Raw genomic sequence first — 24,884 nt, 5'->3', positions numbered from 1 at the left:
CAAAATTTAACTGGGTGTGGTGGCACACACCTGTAGTCCCAGCTACTTGGGAAGGTGAGGCCAGAGAATTGCTTGAAGCCAGGAGGCAGAGGTTGCAGTGAGCCAAGATCACGTCACTGCACTCCAGCCTGGACTACACAGCGAGACTCCATCTGAGAAAAAAAAAAAAAAAAGAGAGAGGGAGATGAGTAGATAAGAGTGATTCTAATTCACTGCCTTCAGCTGCACTTTCAGAATAACATAAAACCAGTTGATGTGGAAAAAGTTGGAGTAACTGAATTGCAACGCAGCCACTCCATTTCTGGAAATGGGTTTTCTCTTCCTAGTATTAAAGGTAACTGTTGGCTGGAAAAACGCTGCTAGCAGATTTTCTGTGGTATATTTTTTAGACAAAACTGGTTATGTGCAAATAATTAAAATAAAATGCTTTTTATAAAAAATTTATAAAAGAGAATTGAATCTACAGTATTTCTACTACAATTTGATGGTTCTACTGTTACCTAGAATATTGCTGCTGATGGGAAATGTTTTGGTTTTTGTGTCTCCCCTAGCTTTTTTTTGTTGTTTTAATTGTGTTTTTGGAGAGAGGGATTACTTAATGGCTAGAAAGTTATAGAATGAGTAGTTTATTATAACTGATGTCACAAATATTTTATTTAACAATGTATATTTTTGAAATTATGGCAATTAAAGTTGAAGTTACTCTTTTATTTCTTATTTAATAATCCACTTTCTCATGTAAAATGAAATCCCAGTATTTGGTGATTTAATTATTTTATCATGGGGTTGGGGGAAGTATAAAGAAGTGAAAAAGTGCATTGTTTTCAAATATTGCTATATTTTCAAAAAGTAGAGGAATGAATATGGCATGCAGCAGGCTTTCCACCAGTATGGTGAACTTTATTTCCATGGCACTGCAGGCGGAGTAGAAATCAGGAACAGATGGATCTTGGCAGCCAGCCAGAATCTTGTGCTTTAGGAGAAAGTATTTGGATGTGTAATACAATTAATGAGTTACTATCGCTTGCCATTCAATCTTTCATTCTATCTGTAGATCTGTGTACTTCAGAGAAAAGTTGAAATTGCCTTTCATCCACCTTTTCACTTGTGAGATGCCATATATGCTGGGCAGAAAGCAAATAGGAAGGGCAGGCTGTTCTTTTCCAGCTCTTCAGCTGATCAGCTTACACTCTGAAGCGTGGAATATGATTAGACCTTTTAAAACATGTTGTTATTGGCCTTAATGCTACCTAACTTCTTTTAAATATCCAGAGGCAAGATTTAGCTTTGAGAGATCTTTTAGCAATGAATTTTGTACGCCTTCAGGGTACATTCTTATAAATTATCAAATGGCAAATTTTTGGCTTTCCTAGAGGTGCTTGTTCTTAACTGGAAAGTTTGCAGAGTTACCTTTATATGTTAGGGTTTAATTACTTAATATCTTTAAAAACTATGAAATGTTCTTAGAATAAATTTCTAAACAAATGTTCTTAGAATAAATTTCCAAATACAATTTCTAATAAACGAATGTTCTTAGTTTAAATTTCTATGTAAAAATTATAGAACTACTGTAGGTAGAATTATTGCTATAGTTTTAATAGACCACGATCTTTCAATCTGTTGTAGTTGGAGCTAGATTCTAATATCTCCATGTAAAACTTAGATAAATTTGTATACCTTTGTCTTCTATCATAGGCTATAAAATATACTCAGTGACATTGCCAACTTTAGTTATAGCTAGCAACAATGTAATAAATAACTGAAATTTATAGAGATAACTTCAGAGTTGTGAATTTTTTCATTTTCCGGTGGTGTACTGGAGCCAGCTCTAATCTACTCAGGAGAGCCAGTTGTTATCAGGGATTTGCAAGCTGGTTGTTAAATACAGCTACTATTAAAAATTAAATTATATAAACATACAATTAAATAATTATATTAAAACAAAGATAATAAATACTGAAAATTTATTGTTTTCTGCCTGTTTCAGTGTATTTTACTGTAGTCTGTGTTCTTATGGTTATTTGTATCCACTGTGTCTGTATGGTGGTAGAAATGATGTAAAATAGTGTGCCATTGTGCATCTCCTTCCAGCTCTGCATTCAGTGACTATGTTGTTACTTGAAATGGGCTGTTATGGTAGTATTTACCCCATAGAAACCAGCAAATGCTACAAATTAGGGCTTGATTTTTAAACTTTTTTTGGTCATTTGTCTCTAGGCTTAAAGAAGTGATGGAGAAAATGCAAATAACATAGATTACATTTAAAAGTGTAAAGTGTCCATAGCTGTTAAAAGGAATAGCAGAAAAAAGTTGAACATTTTTTTCAGTAATCAAAAACTGTTATCCGATTTAGGAAAAGAATCACCTACATCATTGACAAATAGATGAAGTCTGACGTATTCAATCTTCATTATTTCACTTTTGTCTTACTGGTTAACATAAGTAATAATATTAATCAACAAATGTCACAAATATTTGTTGGATATTTGATGGATGTTGGAACTATACTCATTTGCCAGTTGCGACCATATGTTAGCTACTGATGTAAGAGTTTGGCCAAGATCAACTAAAGTATTGTATGAGAATCAACTAACTATATCCAATTTACAATACAGTATTGTATATTTTATTATTATTTATATAAGGTGTGTTACATATTGTTGTAGGACTTTTCCTTAGTTCAGTTAAAGATGAGGTCCTTGTCACCACCATGAAAAATTAGGCTTGCAGACAATTTGAAGAGTGAGAAAAATGGAATTTATTGGGCAAAAAGGAAAAAAAGGGAAACAGAGACTCTCAGCAGAGCGAGAGTCCTGGTAGCACAGGCTTCCTGCCTTGCAGATTGAATCCCATGTACCACCTGGGCGGAGGAGGGGCCAGGCTTCTCCCCTCTGCAAACAGAGCGAAATTCCCAAGGTTCCACCCTAGAGCACATGCCTCCCAGTGCACAGGCCAGTGGGAGTTTCTCCAGGAACCCCTTTATACTTGGTTGTCACAATATCCTTTATATCAGTAAAATTCAACACATACGCATGCACACACACTCACACATTCATATGTAAATATGTTTTTTTCTCCTGGAAACTGGTTTTCAAACATTTAATGGCATATCCACTGTCAGCACACTACTGTCTTTATTCCTAGCTAAAGACTAACTCTCATCTTTTAGCATCCTGGTATGGCTTGGGGTTCAAGACGATTTTATGTTTTTAAAAAGCAGCAAAAAACATTTTTTATCTGTAACAAATCAGGGAACAATGAAGCGAGCTTTCAAAATGCTAATTATTGTGAAATCGCTACTTGTCTGAGACATGTGTAAATTCTATGGGCATGTCTGCCAGGTACTAAATTTTAGGCAAGTGCTATCATTTCTCAATATATTAATTGAGGCCTTTCTATAATGTTGCATGAAGAAATTAGTGACGTTTTAGGTCATTCTGGTGTTGGATTTTTCTTTACCTACTTTTTATTTCTCACTATTGTTTTAGGTTGAACTATATGAAATTGCAATTTTTGTGGGTAAAATTAAGTTGTCAGCAGTTTCATATGATTCTACCTAATGATTTGGTCTGAGATACTTAGCTAATAATTCTGTATTATTTTAGAGCATTATGAAAAAATAATGTTTAAGCCTGGAAATATTGCTTGATAGCATTTTAAAAATAAAGATGTATTTAGTTTGTTTTTCATTAGAAAGTAAAAGTAAATTTTATTCTTAATTGGTATTCATTCAATAAATATTTAGTAAGAGGTTTATGACAAGGTTAACAACTGCATTTTAAAAAGTCATGGTTTATAAGATGAGCCATTTTTTAAATGTACCATTTAAATGGATACTTTTTATATGTATTGTCTTATCTCAAAGTTTGCAAGAGATGATGGAGACCTGACTTTAAGGACCCAAACCAGTGAGGAGCCTGAATTTGAGTATTCACCTTTTACTGTCTTTGTAGAGAGTTGGGTAAAGCCATCATCGACCTGTCCCTGATTTTTTCCTGACTTCTTCATTTTTTCTCCCTAGATTACCATAAAGATCAGTTCCTTGCCTTCCAAGGTCTGGGAGTATAGATGCCCTTTATTGAGAATTGGCTTTAGTAATCTAATTGGATCTAGACTATAGATTTCATTTTTCCTTAATCTAATTTTATGACCTCACTTTGTATTAGTGAAAAGTTTTTCTTTTTTCAATAAAAACATGGAAAGGTAATTTAGGTAGTTGCTTTTGATGTCTGTAAAAGAGAGATAATGAAGAATAAGAAAAAATATATAAAATGTTTAGAGTGGTAACTGGCACATAGTAATCACTCCACAAATGTTAGTAAATTATATACAATATGTTTAAGCACAATTAGGGAAGAAAAATCTTATATTGAGTAGGAGTGATTTCTGGAATGATACTTGCTCTGTAGCTTACTATTTGAAAAGAAACTAGCAGATACAGTGCTGATTTATTCCCTGTGCCCTTTGTGAAGTGATACCAATAGTCTTTCATTAGCAATGGGAGGTGCCGAAGACCTTTCTCATCATAGCCCTCTTACAGAGTAATTTATTCCCTTCATTGGTTTTATCTTTTGCTAAGTGGGTGTCAGGGGAGTCCTAAATCACACTGGAAATCCAAGACTTGGTAAAGTTGTCCCACCAGGGAGATAAGGAGCTGGAGACAGTGGCAGCTCCAAGGAGAGCAGCTGGCTCCTAGACCTCTTGGTGCTTTCCCCATGCCTTCTCCTGGTGCCTGTGGTCTCCTCCATATTTCTGGCACCCCGGGCCTGCTCCTGATAGAACCTCTGCATCTTATCTTCAATTTACCACCATTTTCCTCTTTTTTTATTTAAATATGAGAAATGTAATCCACTTGCTCTCATTATGGGTTGCCGCTACTTACTCCTGAATCTGGATTCCTCTGTTTAAGGTTATCTGTCAGGCGGGATGCCACTTCCTAGCTGTCTCCCATATTGCTGGTTTAACATCAGCAATGTGCTGGATATAAACACACACACCTTTGAAAGCATTTTTGAAAGCATAGTCTGTTGCTGTTACCTACAGTAACAGATAGTCGTTTGCAATGCAGAACAAACAATGGAAAGAAATCAATTTTTGTGTTAATAATAATTTTAGGCTCCAGTGAAATATAAGTGATATTAGTTGGGCTCTTGTTGCATTGGATCTGATTTGAGATTAGGCCCATTCAAACCATTTGGTTTGGTATTAGATCCAGCTGCCTTGACACTGGCTTATATTGGATCTGGCTGGGACCACCACCAGGTCTGGTAGCTTTCTCGTTCCCTTGAGAAATTCTTCGCTTTTTACCTGCACTTTGGATCCCAGCTTGCCCATTTGTCTCAGGATGGGTTTTTCTGCTTTCCAGGCCATCCCCCCAACTGCCCCATACCCTTAAATTCAGACAAGGTCCCTCAATCAGTGTGTAAGGCAGATATTTCCCTAACCTGCTTCTGAAGCTGGCCATCATGCTTCTCTAGTTCTTAGATAGGTCAGTTGACATCTTGCAACTCTCAGGCCCACATCACCTTAAGGTTAGAATCATCTTCCTGCGTGCCTTTCTGCATACAATTAACTGTTTCCCAAAAGCAACAGCATACATCCAACTGTTTTGTTCAGGACTCTCATTTTCTGTTCATTTTCATAGCACAGATGAATGTCCTGACCAGAACCCAAATCACGATCAAGCTCTTTCCCACCTGAGAATAAGTGAGCCAATCTATGGAAAGTTGCTAGCAAAGTGCCTGAATGAAATACTGTTCCTTAATAACAGTCATTACTATGGTTATTGTTATTATGGCATTTCTAATTCATCCATCAGGCACCATTCTTATTTTCTTATTTTCCTTTTCTTTCTCCAGGCAGATGACTGATTTTCCAAATGTATAATGTTCAGATCTTTAAATAAACAACACATTTTTCTCCAAGGGTCATTCCCTCTCAGTATTTGCTAACGTATTCCACTCTTTATAGCAATGAGGAGTCGGGCTTAAGAGATATAACACAAGTGGGTATTTAGTTGTTTGACATTGAGGGCCTACTTTGTAATCTTCTTAAAGACCTGGGACCATCATTTCCAGAGGTTTCATTCAATTCTTGAGCTAATGTTTAGTAGCAGTGTGGTTATGAGCAATTTACATAATCTCTTTGAGCTTCAGTTTTTATACCTGTAAAATAAGGGTAGTAATGTCTTATTCTGTGCATATAACCAGGAATAAATGAGATACCTTTGTGAAAATTATTAAATAAGCAAAATGTGAGATGCCATTGTGCTTTAGTGCACTCGTACTGCTATAACAAAGTACCTTAGATTGGGTAATTTAAAAACCATAGAAATTTACTGCTCACAATTCTGGAGGCTGGCAAGTCCAAGATCAAGGTGCCAGCAGATTTAGCGCCTGGTGAGGGCCCTTTCCTCAGAGATGGTGCGTTCTGTGGATCTTCACAAGGTGGAAGGGGCAGACAGATTCCTTTAAGCCTTTCAGGAGAGCATGAATCCCATTCCTGAGGGTGGTGGTGTCTTGACTTAATCACTACAAAGCCTTCACCTTTTAATACTATTGCATTGGATATTAGGCTTCAACATGAGAATTTTGGGGAGACACAAACATTCAGATCATAGCACACTGTAAGGAACAACTATTATTCAGAAATATTTTAAGGGGAAAATTTAGTGACTTTCAGCTTTAAATTTGAGGGCAGAACTTCAATTCACTACCATTATTTTGCATTTTATTATTTTCTGTTTCTCTCCATTTTTTGCCTACTACTTCATTTATATGAAAATATTCTTGGAGTTTTATTTTTAAAATAGTGCTACTTTCATTATCGACTTTGCAGATGCCAAATAATACATAATGAGTTGTCACTCATGGGCTTTCTAGTATTTTTAAATTTAGAGTATAAAGATTGATCATTATGTCTAAGTAATGACAGTTTGAGCTATCAAGAAATAATATGTGTACAGCAAGATGTTACCATGTAATAAACATATTTTTAAATTTTACTAGTTGTCAGTCTGTTTTATACAGTTAGGGTCTGTGAGAGAGTAAAAGAACTGAAATGATTCTCTTTGCCTTTATTCTACCACATGTGAGTACTTTTTTCTTCATTCCCTTTTCCTGGAGAACTCATGTATTTCGAGGGCACTGAACTGATTTGCTGCTGTCAACCCTGAGTAAATCTTCTTCCAAGGCTTGGTTTCCTTAATAGAGCCACCCTTACCAAGTTTTTTGTATTCCCAAGCCCCATGTTGCTCTGGGAGCAACAGAAGTGTAGGTGCAGATCTGGGACCACATCCTGCTCCCTGTGAAAGAGATATAGGAGAGGGAAGGACAGGGAAAAGTAAGGAGAGAAGGGTAAGCAAGATAGAGACATAAAATGTGAGCACCATGGGCTCACTTAAAGTAGCGGTAAATTAAGATCTTCCAAGAATGACTAAGCATGCCTCATTCTACTCAACCCCTGTATCCATAGAAATACAAAGGACGAAAAGGAGATCTTTCTAGGTTTGTGAACCCAATTTCTTAAAAACCACACTTTGAATTTAAAGTAGGCCAGGATTTCTGTCTTTAGTGTTTTCCAACACTCTTCAAGATGTTGAACAAAGGAAATGTCATTCCATTAACAATATTACTAGTAGCAATAATAATAATGCCTCACATTATTTTAGCACCTGTTATGCATTAGATATTGTTCTTTATGGCAGCTCTAATGTATATATCATTTCAGATGAAAAACCTGAAAGTCCGAAATAACTTGTCTAAGCATAGTAAATGTAGGAACCCAGTGTGCTTAATAATCATATGCTAATTCAACCACAAGGGGATGAGCTTCCTCAACCATAATTTATTTCCCACATATCACCAAGTCGAGGTCTTATATATAATAATGTGATGGTGAAGGGCTCTAGAGGCCATTCTACATCTAAGCAACAAAACACACAAAACATGGCAGACAGTGGAGTGTCTTTTTGTTTTTTTGAGACGGAGTCTCGCTGTGTCACCCGGGCTGGAGTGCAGTGGCGCGATCTTGGCTCACTGCAAGCTCCGCCTCCCGGGTTTACGCCATTCTCCTGCCTCAGCCTCCGAGTAGCTGGGACTACAGGCGCCCGCCACTGCGCCCGGCTAGTTTTTTGTATTTTTAGTAGAGACGGGGTTTCACCATGTTAGCCAGGATGGTCTCGATCTCCTGACCTCGTGATCCACCCGCCTCGGCCTCCCAAAGTGCTGGGATTACAGGCTTGAGCCACCGCGCCCGGCCAGTGGAGTGTCTTTATTGGCTTTTCAAATGGAGATTTCTAGGCAACATGTTTCATGTGTTTAGGTGAAATGCTGGTATCCTTTTGGGTTAAATTTCTTGTCTAAATAGCAGTGTAGAATGCATAGGAAGTGTTCGATGACTATTTGAACACATGGCATTGCAATCCCAAAAGAGTCCTAAAACTTCACTATGAATAAAATTTATTTTCTTCTTAATAGGATTGTTTAAAAAAAGCATTTTTCTGGAGGTTTTTTTTTTTTCTTCTGTGTGTATGTGTGTGAGGGTATCTATTTGCTTGATTCAAGAAGAGACACCTTCACATGAACAGATTTAGGATTGATGGTTTTGGACAAGTTGATTCTCAAGGGGAACATGGGTCATGTAAAAAAAATTCCTCACAACATCTTTTTCTATCGTCTAGATATTGGATACTATCACTCAAAAGCCTTTGGAGCTATATCTTTCCTCATCAGGTTGTGGTAATATAAACCATTTTCTACCTTATTTATACCTGAAGTTAGGCAAAAGTGATTTAAAAGAGAATATGTAAGATAATAGCAAGGCTAAGCTGTTTATTTTGTAGCTCAAGTGTAAAAGAGGTGCAATGAAAGCATTATGTAGACAAGGCATACATTATATATTATTATCATGGTATAACTGCAAAATGTTCTGCTCTGGCTTTGGGAACGACTTCTCAGAATTTGATATTTGGAGTTAATTTGTGAAGGGAAAAAAAAAGCAACATGAAAGGGTTACAGAGTTTGTATCTCCTCCTGCACAGAAGTACACAGAGGGTCCAACAAATCAAAATGTAGACATTTGCCAATATAAGTAATGGATGCTGTGCAAGTCCCAGCTTTCATGAGGGTATGCTGCCAGATGGCTCCAGTCAGGCTTTGCTAAAACACAGGTGCCGAGTCTCTCTGAGCAGTTCCATTTTCATGCCTGTCTTTGGAGCCAGGTTCTTTGCTGGCGAGTGCCAGGCTCCATTCCACTGTCCCCTTGATGGTGAGGCTCTGTCTCAATGGAGGCTGTGTATGCAAAAAGAAATTTCCAGCTTTAGTTCTCAGCAATACACTGACAGGTTGAGGGAAGTAGAGGAGAGAGAAGCTGCTGGGGAACGTTAGTTATCAGCATGAGTTTTGGAGAAGCTGCTGACTTCCTGTACCCACGTTAGAGGCAAGCCATGGTATCAGTGATAAAATTTGGGTACCTGCATACACATTTAGAAGCTAAAGGAATATGAATTCTCATTCTAAAGAAATTAGAAGCTAAAGGACATGTCTTCTTTTGAAGAAGTTTCCTTTGTATTATCAGTTTCTGTCAGTTCTCACTGATCTGGCATTTCACTGGGTCCTTGCCTGGACCTAGATTAATGTTTGCCAGTTGTTTAGCCTAATTCATTTAATTTAGCTAAGTCTGCAGGAATATTGGCTCTTTAAGCAGATCACTTAGTTGTCAAAAGAAATAGGAGGCAAAACTTGGTCAGTATGATAATATACATTTCTAAATGTCTCCCTCTTAACAGAAGCAATTTGAGAACAATCTCAACCCGTTCATTTCTCTTTTTCATTTTTCTTAGTGCAATAAAAACTTGCAAAGAACTTCAATTATGGGAAACAATTAAAAATTCAGATTGCAAAGAGAAGACATCAGATTTGCCTCAAACAGGTGCTGGCACAGATGGCCTGCTCACAAGTCCTGGCTTTATTTACAGCTTTTAAACACAGACAGATAAATTGACAAAAATGTTTCTCGATTTTATAACGTGCTGAATGCCCAAATTTGGCTATAAACTTATATTAGTTTGTAAATGGTTTACTTTAAACCTTGACCTCCCAAGTCATCAGTATTCTTAAAAAGACCATTTGTCTCCCCTGTTGTTTGCACACTCATGTGAATAGATTATCTCCTATTTGCTATTGGTTGGATATGCCTTGTTTACTGCCTTGATCATTTAATGATTGTCTTTATTAAGTCAAATTGCATGTAGTCTGATGGCTAGATATTTCCAACTCATTGTGGTTCCTTAAAGGATAATTATGCTGTCTATATTTTACTAGCCTTGGAGCATGGCATTTAATAGGAATAGCAAAATAAATGGCATGGATCCCAAATGAAACTATCTTCAGGAAGGAGTTGATGGCGTTGTTTCATCCAGGTGATAAAATGTATCTGGAGGAACAATACTGTATATATAGCCTGTAGTATTATTTAATCTTTGCTGTGGTCTAAGATTTGGCATAGGTGCACCAAAGGTTAAAATGTTCAAATTAAAGTGAGTATTAAAGGGCACCAGAAAATGAGGACTAACATACATCCTTAAATTGGCTTATATTAAGGTATTAATTTATCCGTACCCCAGTCCCATGTTTCTGAAGGGCTGAAAAACAGAAAATTGAGATTCAACTCTGTATTCATCAAGGAAAATATTTTGGAAGTGAAAGTATGAAATGTTGCTTTCTGCATTTGTGCATAAGATCCATAGATGTATCTGTTGAGTAGATCATAAGAAAGCTGCTTACTAATATGACACCCTGCGCCCTATGCTTTACAAAGCTGTGTGTAACTTCCCTCTGTGTGTGCTTATGTGGTTCATAATTATTAACAATCTTGATCTTACATCCTGAGATTACTGTTTATTATGTAAATCTTTCTTCTTCTGGATATAATTTATGTTTTGTGTATTAGAACGGCAGGGTGGATCATCCATTGGTATTTGGGGAACTGTAATGATTGAATGTAATTTTTTTAGACTTTTTGATTCTTTGCTGGGATTCATTTCATCTAAGGGTGCAGGACATGGGAGGGGGTGTGTGTCTTTGTAATATGTCATTGTTCTCCTTTAACCCGCTTGTGTGATTTGCTTTAGTATTTTCTCTTCTTAATTAATGCTTCCATCCTCATCCTTGCTGTGGCTGCTCATGTGTCCTCCTCCTCCTCCTGTCTTCTGCTTCTGACACTAAAGCCCGCAGCCCGCTTGAGAACTCAGTGCCCTGCCTAGCAACCCGCACCTTGGATGATGACCCCCGAGTGCGGCGCACTCCCAGCGTGGGATGGCTAAGTAAGTCAATGGCTGGGGAAAGGGCAAGGAAGGTGGTGGTGGTCGGGAGAGGGAGGGCAGAAAGATCGGGCTCATGGTTACTGAGTGGAGGGAAACCTCAAGAATGCCTGAAAGTGTAAGATGTAAATATTCCTAAAGTCATAATTGCTGACTTATTTCTTCTACTGTCAAAGAGTACAGTAATAAAGAACTTCCTGGGTGATCTGCTGTCCTGAATCCAAGTTGAGGACCTTGTAAGGCAGTGGAAAGACTGTGAGACTAAGGGGTGGGGCTGGCACTGGCAGCCCTCCCTCCGTGGGACACTTCTCTGAACCTCAGTTTCCTCATGGTGATGCTGAACCTTCTTACTTCAGAGGACTGGGAGGAGGGTCACTGGAGATGAGGTCTCTGAAGGTGGTTTGAAAGCATTCAAGTGCCAAGTAAGAGGAAGAGCTTACTAAGTTAATGATGTTAAATACCTCAAATACCTACTACATGCCAGAAAGACAGAATGTGCTATGGACAAGGAGGATAAGAGAGAATCTTTACTTTTTAAAGTAAGAAGGAGGATAAGATAGAATCTTTACTTTTTAAAAATTTAGACCTTGGTAAAGAGACAAGATTTATGTACCTAAAACCAAAAGAGAATGTGCACAGGAAGCTACATGCACTTTCTCAAAGATTTCTAAATTGATTATATGTGATATAATTCTTTTAAAGTAGCGTATTAAGAGATGAATAAGGTGATTCCCTGTCCTTGGGGGGTTTCCATTCTAATGAAGGAGACAGGACATAAATAGATAACAATTATATAAAATGATAAGTGAAATGAATGAAAATACACACACACACACACACACACACACACACACACACACACGATTGTGAGAACATACTTTTGGCCTGGGAGTGGCAATAATAGAAAAGGCTTTTAGAGCAGGTGTTTTTTGGGCTAAATCTTAAAGGAAAAGTATGAGCTTGATACATCCATAAAGTAGAAATTTAATAATTTTCCTTGAATAATAAAAGTTGCAAATACTAAATACTTTATGTTATGCTATTTAATTTTCTGAAGAATCTTGTGAAGTGGCTATTGTTATTACCCACATTTGACAGATGAAGAAATTATACTTAGAAAGATTAAGTAACTTGCCCATATCACACAGGTCATGTGTGTAGGGCAGGACTTGAGCTTCATCATATGGTAGTTTCAACTACAATATTATGGGTGATGCCTTATTGAAGTTAAAGTATAGGAAACTTACATGGTCAGATTACCCAAAAGATCTGCTAATCCCACAATGAAACTCTAACACTCACATGATTCTTTCTGCAAGAATCAAGCATTTCTTCTAATAAATTCTTTTATTACGTAATGATGCCTCTTGTGGAAAAATAATTCAGGTAAGAAGTTTGGGCCTTGGAATATGAAGTCAGGCAGGAATGGGTCTGAATCCTGGATCTACTACTCCTGGCTTCCTGACTTTGGGCAAATTACTCTTTTACTGTAAACCTGGGTGTTTCAACTAACTATAAAACTGAGTTAATCTTACCAACATATGATTGTTGTGAGAATTAAATTAGAAATATGTAAATATCTAGCGTAGTGCTCTGCACTCAGTTAATCCAGCATTACTGCTGATAGCAAAGTGCTTATAGAAATTGCTCAAGAGTTTCTAGCTGTTTTCATTTTTTTAAGTTTTATTTATTCCTTGTCAGACATCCAGACATTGAAGTATTTTTGTGGATAAAGTGTCAAAGAAATTGACCAAAGTCTTCAGTTTGCGTATGATATGGAAATATGGCAACTATTTGGAAATCAACTTGAGACCAAACCCTGGACCAATCCTTCTGAGAAACACATTTTAGTAATGAGAAAGGATTCTTCTCATTGTCTCTTTATGTGGTACATTCTCTTCCTAAATGATCTGCTTTGATGTATAATCACCTTCCCCAGGGCTTCTAATACTTACTGTATCCATTCAATAAATGAAATAGACACCTATTGAATAACTAAGGTGTGCAAAGTCATGTTAAATACTGCTGGTTCTACCTACCTATTCAACCTCACTTTTGTCTCTTCTCAATATAAACTCTAATCAGCTTGTCTCTTTTCTTTTGTCCTATATCATGGAGAATCCTACCTCTATGTTTTTGTTGATAAACTCTACCCTTCCAGGAATGCTTTTTTTTCTTTTTCTTTTTTTTTTTTTTTGATACAGAGTCTTGCTCTGTTGCCCAGGCTGGAGTGCAGTGGCGTGATCTGTGATCTCAGCTCACTGCAACCTCTGCCTCCTGAATTCAAGCGATTCTCCCGCCTCAGCCTCTTGAGGGGCTGGGATTACAGGCACCCACCACCATGCCCAGCTAATTTTTGTAGTTTTAGTAGAGATGGGTTTTTGCCATGTTGGCCAGGCTGTTTTCAAACTCCTGACCTCAGGTGATCCGCCGATCTTGGCGTCCCAAAGCTCTGGGATTACAGACGTGAACCACCACTCATGGCCCAGGAATGCCTTTTCTAGTGTACCTATCCAAAACTATTCAGTAGGACCTGAATGAAGTTCCATCTCCTTTGTAAAACAGTTTTTATAAACACAGAAGATATTTTCAAGTCTTAAAATTCCATAACTGCTATTTTCTGTGCCTTACAATGGAAGATTTACCATATATTGTTTTATATCGTTCTCTGATGTTTCATTGTCTTTATTTTTTTATTTCAACTGTCTACATTTAAAAAAAAAAGCCTTCTGTAGGGGCTGTATCTCATGTGTTTGTGTCCCCTCTGGTGCAGGTACCTGAAACAAGGGTGTTGTACAATACGCATTTGTTGACCCTTGATACTCCATCATTTCATTAAAAGCAACCAACAGGCAAGTTTTCACTAGGGCCCATCTTGCTCACCAGAAACCGTTAACCAAAAGTGAATATTGTTTACTTGTAAAACTATTTCCCCATATTGCTGCATGTCCTGGTCTGATGAATTTGATTATCAGTTTATTCTAATTGTTAACATGGACTTAAAAAACTGCCAGAATATTAGCTAAAAACAAATTTGTGACAAGGTTTTTTAAAGTTTATCTTTAAATATTTTAGCAAGATATTTTCAGGCCTAGTGTAACTAGAAGTTACTAACTACCTTTAGAAAGCTTCATTTAAAGTCGCTTTTAGGGAGTAAGCTCTCATCATTTTTACCTTGTGTGCTTCTTATCTTCGTTATCACCTGAAGGCAGATGTGATCCTAGAACTCTTATCCATTTCAAATGCTGCCAAGGTATTGAATTAGAATTTGGAACAAAATCAAAAATGATTTCCTCTTACAGATCTCACCGGCAGGCCTGAAACCAGCCTGGGCCAGGGAAAACAAAAGAGAAGCTACTTTTCAGGACGAGTTAAGACCCACCTAAATGCTTTGCCATTATTAGAGCATAAGAACATACCCTATCTTGCTAGATCCAGAATGGCTTTTCACTCTGAGTGCTTATCTGTGAATTCAGTTTGACATCTAGCAGCCAGCATCATCTGAGCCCTTAGAAAACACCTGTGTCCTTTTGCATTTACTGGCAGTCAAAATCAACTGCCTCAGACTCTCAGGTCTGAACTTCAAAGAAGAAAAGGAGGTTCAGAGTTTTTTCTATCATCTTATGCACATTCCTGGCATCTGCCTTCACCTTGCCTTGTATTATATCTGTCTAGTTTGTCCATCTACTGGGCAGGGACCTGGTCCAGTTCAGTGTTTTGCTTTACAGGTACTTACCCAGTGTTTAATGTTACTATAATCATCCCAAGTATTAGTAGCTGTAATACTGTTTTCTTTGTTTTTTTATTTCATGAAACCACAGTGGTCTGACTATAGATTCTTGTTTCATCCTACAATCAGGCTACACAGTTAACATTATAATTTAAAGAACTGAATTGTAAGTGGATATTTCTTGCTTTTAAAAATTTTTCTTTGAGCATTTCTGGAATTAAATCAAAATCTTTTAACTTTTGGAGAGTTTACTGACTAAATTAAATTTACATAATTTTTCTCTGGCTCTCGGGTCTTCATAAAATTTTACTTCCTTAGGAAAATGGTGAACCCAGAAAGTTCACTCTAACTAAAGTTCAATTCAACAGCTGTTCACCAAGCTGCTTCTCTTCTAGTTATATGGTCCAATCAGAGGGAAGGAGATGAGGGAAACTCACGGATAACAATCATTTGAGAGAAGCTATAGGAAGTGTCACCAGGAGGGTCGGGGGCAGACTGGTTTGTCTATAGTGTGTACAACAGTAGCATGTATTATACTCTCTGCAAATACTAATTAGAAGAATGAATGGTGGGGTATAAACAGAGAATTGGGAAAAGAATTCCTGGGAGAGACAGACTTTTCAGTGGACCTTAAAGGATGGGCTATATTTCCATAAATGGAGATTGTAGTAAGAGCAGGGTGGGACATTGAAAGATCATGCTAGGCTAGAGAAAAGTATAAAAGCAACCGTGCTGTTGAGAAAGTATAAATAAGAGTTTGTATGAGGTAGAGTGAGTTGATACATTAAATTAGCAGAAAGGGCATGCAAAAAAGATATGTGGAGCTAGGGTGGCAAAATAATTGGGCCATTTTGTGGAAGGTCTATGAAAGTTTTTAGTATGGAGATTGCATGGTTAGAACTTTATATTAGGGAAATTAACCTGTCAATCATTCTTTGAGTGGGAGACAGTTAGGAGATGATTTCAGTAGACCAGTGCCGGAAAAAGGATTTAAGCTAGGATTGTGACTGTGGAAGTGGAAAGGAGGGGATAATGCAATAAATGTTATGGCATTGTCTGGACCTAATAACTGACTGAATGTTAGGGGAGGAAGAGAAAGGAGTCCGTCCACAGGATGCCTCAGGAGCTAGCAACCAGGAAGATGATAGGAAACCGTTCATGGACACAGGTGCTGTGTTTACAGAAGCATAACAGTTAAGATTTCTGCTCCCATCATACATGTTGTGACCATCTTTGAAGGTATATTTCACTTGCAGATTTTTCGGTTACCTATCACGGGCCAAGACTCTTCTAGATTCGTACTTTGTCATCACACTCTTAGCTTGGTGTTTTTTCTCCTAAACTTTCTTCTGAGGTGGAAAGCAACCACCACATCACGACTCTCTTTCTTGCCCTGTGAATTTTGAGCATTCTCGTCTTGATTCCAAGCATCTCACTTTCCATCCCTCTGTTTTTTTCAGATGCAGACTTGTTTTTGAATGGAAATATTATTTGGGTCACTTACTGTGCCATTTCCACATATATTTTTGGCCTTTAAAATCTAAAGCAATTCCAAGTACAACTTTAAAAATTCCTTCACTGTAGCTTTTCATAGTCATAATTTTCAAAAAATTGTAAGAAATAAAATCTTTCAGCAACTTGATATCTATCTTCAGACGTTTTAGTTAATGTAAGACATTCAGAAAACGTATGTGGTATGCAAGAATGAGTTACAACATTCTTAAGATACAGGCAGTTCTAGCCACTTTTTAATAAAGGAATTAGTTACTGTTTATCCTGAGTTTGTGAAAAACATCATAAATTATTTCCTTGATATCTAATATTACATTTACAATGGACTAAAATATATACTGACTTTAGACAACTATAAATAGAGAAAATCAAGATGAGAGAATAAAAACGTAGAAATTCTGTTATATTTCAGAGTACTGGGGACTTGGAGGAGATTTCAAGAGGCACAGATTTGGAAAAACGTTGGCAGTCTGCTAAAATTGTAAAACAGTTTTTTTTTTTCCTAATAAGATTTTGGGATTTGTGAGGATTCAGACTTGTGCTTGACAAAATGGTGATATGTGTGATATATTTATAATCAAACTCACCTGCTCATCACCAAAGCTGTCTCTTTTCCAGGCCTTCCTGATCCTTACCATCTTTCTCCCTTCTTTCAGACTTGGAACCTTAGCGTCGACTTTGATTATGCACTCTTCTTCCCTTCTACCTCTAGTGAACCACTAGACCTGTTAAATGTTACCTCTGAATTGTTGCTTGCCTCAGTCTGCTTTCTCGTCTGACTGTACTTGCTTTTGTTCACGTCCTTATTTCCTTTTGCTTAGTCTGATCCAGTAGCTTGTTAGCTGGAGTCAGTGGTTACAGTTGGGCATATGCAAACGCATCTTACACTTTGTGTTCCAGTTGATCTTGTCATATCTGGCTGATAAGTTACCTCCTCATGTGGAAGTGTTCAGTGGCACCTGAGAGGATCTCAGACAACCTCCAAACCCTCGAGTCTGGCGTTCAACCCCCAACCCATAGTGAATTAAAGTTGATTAAGTAGTGTTTCACACATCTGTATATCCCTTTATCTACACTACATTTCAGCAATGACTTCCCATTACTTGAATTTGCTGGACACTTAGTGCTTTTATCCTGAATGATTTTTCCACTTGGAATATTTCCTTCCTCCTGAAACTTTCTGTTAAAATCTTGACCATCCTTCAAGGCCCACATTCTCCTTGAAGCCTTCTTAACTTGAGGTGCTCTTTACTGACCTTGAACTCTGAACCTTTTCTGAGATTCCTCACATGACATTTATCTCATTCTACTTTGCACTATAAAGGGAATAAGACATGTACTTTATGAGTACTATCAATTTCTTAAGGGCAGGAACATGCTGATTCATTTAGGTATCCTTTATTGCAGGGATTGACAAACTGTGGCCTATGTACAAAATCCAGCTTGCCACCTGGTTTTGTAAATAAAGTTTTGTTGGAATAAAGCCATACTTACTAGTTTATATTGTTGTCTATAGCTGCTTTCATGCTACGATGGTGGAGTCAGGTAGTTGTGGCAGAGATCATGTAGCCTTCAAAACCTGATATATTTACTACCTGCCATTAAAACATTTTCTGACCCTTATACTATAGTCCTGGTTCTCAAAGTGGGAACTAAAGAGACCTAAGTGTCCCTGAGACCCTTTCAAAGGGATTGAAAGGTCCTAGGATTTTCATCATGTAATTCAGCCAAAACTATATATATATATATATATATATATATATATATTTTTTTTTTTTTTTCTTTTTCTTTTCTCTCTTTTTTTTTTTTCTGAGATGGAGTCTCGCTCTTTCACCCAGGCTAGAGTGCAGTGGCGTGATCTCGGCTCACTGCAAGCTCTGCCTCCTGGGTTGACACCATTCTCCTGCCTCAGCTTCCCGAGTAGCTGGGACTTCAGACACCCGCCACCATGCCCGGCTAACTAATTTTTTTGTATTTTTAGTAGAGACGGAGTTTCACTGTGTTAGCCAGGATGGTCTTGATCTCCTGACCTCATGATCCACCCACCTTGGCGTCCCAAAGTGCTGGGATTACAGGTGTGAGCCATTGCACCTGGCCTCCTAAAATATATTTTAACAGGTTGAACACAGAAGCAGACAAGAAAATCCAATTTTATTTCATTTAGTCATATATATATATGTCTAAAATATATATGTTTAAAAAATATATATATTTAAATTTATTTTATTTATTTATTATTGAGATGGAGTCTCACTCTGTCACCCAGGCTGGAGTGCAGTGGTGCGATCTTGCCTCATTGCAACCTCCACTTCCTGGGTTCAAGCGATTCTCCTGTCTCAGTTTCCCAAGTAGCTGGGATAGCTGGGACTACATATGTGCGCCACCACGCCCGGCTAATTTTTGTGTTTTTAGTAGAGACGGGGTTTTGCCATGTTGCCGAGGCTGGTCTCAAACTCCTGGCCTCAAGTTATCCACCTGCCTTGGCCTCCCAAAGTGCTGGGATTACAGGCATGAGCACCTCACCTGGCCTCATTTAGTCGTATATTAAAGAGATTTGTAAAAATGTGAAACAATGCCTTTCTTTTTATGAAATTTTTTGTTTCTGAAAGTATAGTTGTTTTTCATAAGACATACAACTTATGTTAACACACAATGGTTTATTGTTAAAGTGCATTAATGAATAAATACTTAAAAATTTTTAGTTGTAATTCCTAATGTAATATGTATTGATAGATATGACCCAAATAAACAGACCCTCTTAATATTTAATTGTGTAAAGGTGTTCTGAGACCAAAAAGTTTGATAACTGCTACTTTTTTGTGTCTGGTAGAATGCCTTATACATAGCAGTAAATCAATATATGCTGAATCAATGAACGAACAATAGAACTAGATGGTTCAAATGAGGAATTAAATAAAGTGTAGTGGTAATAATTGAAAGTATTGAAAGGGAAGGTTAAGAGTCATTGAGAAATGATATCTACTAGGTGTCTGTGACTGTGATTCCCCTTTGTTCTCCCAGAAAACACTGATGAGGGATAGAGGAGTAGGAATGGTTTTGTTGGGGTGAGAGAAAGATCAGGTCTTCCTGACTTTCTGTCTTTGCTGCTTTCATGACAACTAGTAGTCATGAAGAATGGGCTAGATTTTGCTATAGTGTCAGCTAGCCCCAAACATCTGTGTTGCCTAACAACACAGACGTTTCTTTCTTACTCATGCTGCTATATGTGTAATGTGGATCTTCAGGGGTCTCTGCTCATCATTGTTAGTTAGCATCAGGCTGATAGAAGCCTTCTCTGTGCTTCCACAGTCATTGTAGCAGTAAGCAAGGGTCATGGTGGCTCACAGGCTGCCTTGTAAAGTTCTGCCCAGAAATAATACATCGTGTTTGTGTATATTTCATTTGACATAGTAAGTTGTGTGTTGTATTAGTCCGTTTTCATGCTGCTGATAAAGACATACCTGAAACTGGGAAGAAGAAGAGGATTAATTAGACTTACAGTTTCATGTGGCTGGGAAGGCCTCAGAATCCTGGCGGGAGGTGAAAGGCGCTTCTTACATAGTAAGAGAAAATGAGGAAGAAGCAAAAGCACAAACCCCTGATAAACCCATCAGATCTCGTGAGACTTTTTCACTATCAGGAGAATAGCACAGGAGAGACGGGACCCCATGATTCAATTACCTCCCCTTGGGTACCTCCCACAACACATGGGAGTTCTGGGAGATACAATTCAAGTTGAGATTTGGGTGGGGACACAGCCAAACCATACCATGTGTCCACATCTAACTTCGAAGAATGATTATGCTACCATGTGCCCAGAAGCTGGAGATTCAGAAATGTTTGGTGGACAGCACTAATGACTACCACCCAGTCACAATGGGAATTATAACTTGACTTTGGAGTGTGCTCTTCTTGGCAAGGCTGAGAGCAATGTGAAGTATGGAAGGCCACTGTGCAGAAAATCTCTTTCTGCATACTCTTATAATGGAGGATGAGGGTTTTCCTCATAATGAGGGAGAGTTGCCAGTTCAAGGTCTACTGAAGAACTGGTGAGACTGTGGTTTTACAGGAGACTTCTGAAGTAGACTACATTAATTTGAAACTGATAGACAGTCTTTCTTGCAAATATACAGTAAAGCACTCTTATTAGACCAAACAATGTCTGGATTTAATGATTGGAGACAACTCAAGCTCTAAATACTTGAATTCGTTTGTCTGTGCACATGTGAGTGAGAGAGACAGAAGGAAAAGGAAATGTAATATTCCAGCTACAGATATCAATTTCAAAGTTAATAATGAAATTTCTTTTTGGCAGCAAACTGTAGAATTTTACTTTGATGAAAATTGCTGGCAAAATCTTCAGAAACAAGGCTTTTCTTTCCGTGGTAAGCTGAATGTTTATTGTGTTTAGACTTGTCCTGGTAATTCAGATCTCAGTTCTACTGCTCTTAATGCATCCTCCACCTCAATAGATCCTCATTCATCCCCTTGTCAGGCCAAAAAGTCCCTGTCATCTTAGACTCCTTCTTGCCCTTCACCCTCTATATTCTTAAGTAACCATACTCTTTGCAATTTTACTTCTGATTTATTCCCACCCATCCCTGACTATTACAACTGTCCTAATTCAGGTTTTTATCATCATCTCTTGTAGGACCACTTGAATATCCTTGTTTTCCACACCTTCACTCTGACTTCTTAAAATTCATCTTTCACAAGTGCCAGAAGGACCTAAGTTATGAACACAACACATCCCTGTGCTCAGAAACCTTTAGTGATGACTCTCTATCATTTTAAAACTCAAGCTCATGTTCCCTAGCCTGGCTAATACTTATAAGGTCAAGCCTGTGTTCTCTAGCCTGTGGAATGCTTTTTGACTTGGTCTTTGCCTAACCCCCTAATCATCTCTTGCTATTCTCACTCTTGTACTACAAGCTCTTGTAATTTAGATTTTTATATACTTAGATTCCATGCCTTGCAATCTCTCTATCACTTATTCATGCTGTTCCAATTGCCCACACTTGATGTGACTAAATTTAACCTATCCTTAAAGCTCTTATGTCCCCCAGGAGACTTTTTTCATATCTCTCATTATCTCCTCCTCCTCCCATCCCACTGCAGTAACTCTCCTTTATTTATGCTATCATAACCCAAACTCCCTTTCCCCATTGACTTATCATTATACAATAGTACAAATATGTTTCCTTCATCACTGGCAAAGTATCTAAAGAGCTTGAGCACAACCCATTCATTTTTGTATTTCTGGTGCCAAACATAATGTCACACGCTTAGTAGATGTTCAGTAAATGTTGGACTTGACAGATTCATCCACCTGTTTCTTACCATGTTTAAATTATTTGCTAACCATGCAGTGTCAGTCACAGTTGTATCTCTTTTGTTTCCACTCAATTGGTATGGAGAGGATGTGTTCTGATCATCTTTAAGAACTTAGTAAATTGGAAAACAAATAAAAGAGGAAATAGAATATGTAGTATCTACTTAATCAGAATGTGTAATATCCATTAGCCCAAGACAAACATTCTGAACAATAAGGTAGTTCCATTTTTGTTTTTGACTATTGAACAAAACAGTTTGGAGGGAATGATGAAGAATTTCTCAAATTAATCTAGATTTCTTTATTTGTATGAATTTGTTTTCTTTTTTCTGGTGGTGGTGATGGTGGTTTTTGGAGCTGTTACTGGGCCACAAATTGTGATTCCTCTTGCATAGTTTGGGGCTTTTTTGAAGAAACTGATTTATTCCTCATCCAGGGTCTAACATAGGGCCCGACACACAGGTACTTCATAAATATTTGTTGATTAAATGGACACATAACCTGAAAGGGAGAGAAAAGATGAGGTAACATGTAAACCTAGAGCTGGAATGATTTTTCTAAATTGATCAGATTGTAGTCTTCCTATCACCCAAAAAAACTGACCAGACTTAGTGACATGAGGGAAGCTCTGCTGCTTTTCTGTGGCTGCTGATAGTAGTAGAATTTGATAATTAGATTCTTGGTCAGGACCTTCGTTTCTTACTGACTAGATCATTCTATCCATGACTGATATACCACAACCAGGGCAACTATGACTACTCCAGCTATCATTTATTAAACCCGTTCCCACAAAACATTTCTCTGAAGTAAGCATCACTCACTCCTTATTACAGATGAAGGATCTGAGGCTCAGTGAATTTAAGTATTTATGGTAGTCATTAGAGCTATTCACCAATATTCCAGGTCTGTCTCTTTCTGGGCACGTATGAGGACCCTACTTCTTCAACGCACTTGAAGTTAGATGTGAGCTCATGACTTTCTTTGGCCAAGGAAATGTGGGCAGGAGTGATGGAGGTCATTTCCCAGGAAAGCTTTAAGAGAGTGGCTGCTCCATGCATCTGGGTCCTGGCCTGAGGACACAAATGCAGAACCAACCCCCAGCCAATCCACAGTGATTATCATCATGAGTAAGAAATATATCACTGGTGTTTTAAGCCATGAGAGTCAAAGATTGTTCCACTGTAATCTTGCCTATCTGATAAGGAGTGTTTGAGGTCACTCAGGTAGTTGGGGGGAACAGGGTTCGAACTTGGGTATGTAGACTCCAGATGGCACATTTCCTTGCTGTTCCTCCCTCTGCTTCTTGTTCTCCCTACTCTCAGGTTTCCTTACTTCCAGCCACAGATGCTGCTCTTGTCTGCTAATAAGAAGTGTAGACACTGATGACTCAGTATTTTACTGTTTCAAGTCAGAAAATGAAATGCCTGGTGTTTCTCAATGAAGGGCAACAAGCCGGCATTCTGAAGTGTAATTTTCTGCAATGGTTCTGTTTTCTGAGACCCATTCTTATCAACCCCAGGAAACAGCTGGAGCACACTTACTATTATGGGCTGTGATCAGCTTTTGCCTCAGAAAGAGCCATTCACTGTGATGCAAGCAGTAACCATGGTTACAAATCGAAGTGCAGTCTTACTAGGTGAATGTAACAGAGATGCAGCATCCTTTTTGAGGACGAAGAACAGGATCAATTCAATTATTTCCTAAATGTCTTGCTTTAAAAATCGATTATTCTAGCACACATTTAAGCTGGGGTTTTGATTTTGGAAATTGCTGTAGGTTTCAAGGTTGAATTATTTCTCCATTTTACTGAGAGCATCTTTGAATTTTTTGTCTGGGTTTCTAGGGAAGTGTCTAGAGCTTGTAAGAAAGTGGTACTTCCTCTTACCCAGCTAGTGGCTCAGGTTGTATTTGTTATTATTATAATAATGACCAACAGAGTTGTGACTGTTGTCTTCAGTAACAGTGATTATCATAACCTCAGATTGGGAAGGTTCCTTCTCCCTTTAGTGGTGATAATTTTATCATATCCAGTTATAGGGGTAGAGTTTTGGGGAGTATACTAATTCATTCAGATCATCAATTCATTCATTCATTTAAATATTTTTGAGTACTATTGTTTGCTCCCTACTCAGCTAGGTGCTGGGAATTTACAATGATTAAGGCAGACACAGTCCCTATCTTAGAGAGCTACCAGTTAGGCCTTTGTTTTGGAGACTCATCTTGCTGTGTCACCCAGGCTGGAGTGCAGTGGTGTGATCTCGGCTCACTAGACTGTTTTTGTTTGTTTGTTTGTTTTACCAAAGAACAAGTGATGTTTATGGTAACTGGACTAGTTAACTGGATGAAGCTGAGGTTATCGTGAACAGAGTGAGAAGTGCTTGTAGAGAAAGTGGTTCACATCTGAAGGAGGAGAATGAGAATGTAGAGACCATCGACGGGGTGGTTAGGTAGTGAGAGATCTAGACATGGCCATAGGAGTGTTGATTAAAGGAACTGGAGAAAAGGCAGCTTAGTTAGTTCATGAGAGCTCACTCAGCACAAATATAAAGAGGAAAGTAGACTTTGCTTTGCTGCTTCAGAGAATGCACTAGGCCTTATGGGTGATCATTTTAGTGAAGAAGACATTTTATTGAGACTCCTGATACTTTTGGATAAGGAGTGAATGCAATTTTTGTAGTCCATTTGTTTTCCAAAAAAAATCAATGATCTGATCAAAGTTTTAGTTTTCCCAGGTTCAGGCTGGCAAAGCCTTGTTGGTGAAGATATAGTCCTCTTATATGAGGAAGCAGGGTTTTTTTCTTCAAAGGATCTTTGTACACTAGTTTTTTTTTTGGAGGGATGAGGACTGCAAGGACCAACTTTCCAGTGCTAGAGGATTATAAAAGATAAGGTGAGGGCCTCTTTATGAACAATCCAAGCTAAGCTTGGGAACATATGAAGACATACATGATTTCTAAGGCGACTAATAGAAGCTATACATATTTAAGTGA

General features: G+C 38.0%; 1 protein-coding gene across 5 annotated transcripts in view; it reads left to right on the top strand.

Moving 5' to 3' along the window:
* The window catches only part of SLC4A4 (solute carrier family 4 member 4), a 385,984-nt gene that overhangs the window by 175,238 nt on the left and 185,862 nt on the right, over positions 1-24,884 (top strand). The window lies entirely within an intron of this gene.

Source organism: Theropithecus gelada, chromosome 5 (assembly GCF_003255815.1).
Source record: "Theropithecus gelada isolate Dixy chromosome 5, Tgel_1.0, whole genome shotgun sequence".
NCBI lineage: Eukaryota > Metazoa > Chordata > Mammalia > Primates > Cercopithecidae > Theropithecus > Theropithecus gelada.
This window is presented reverse-complemented; position numbering and strand designations above follow the sequence as displayed.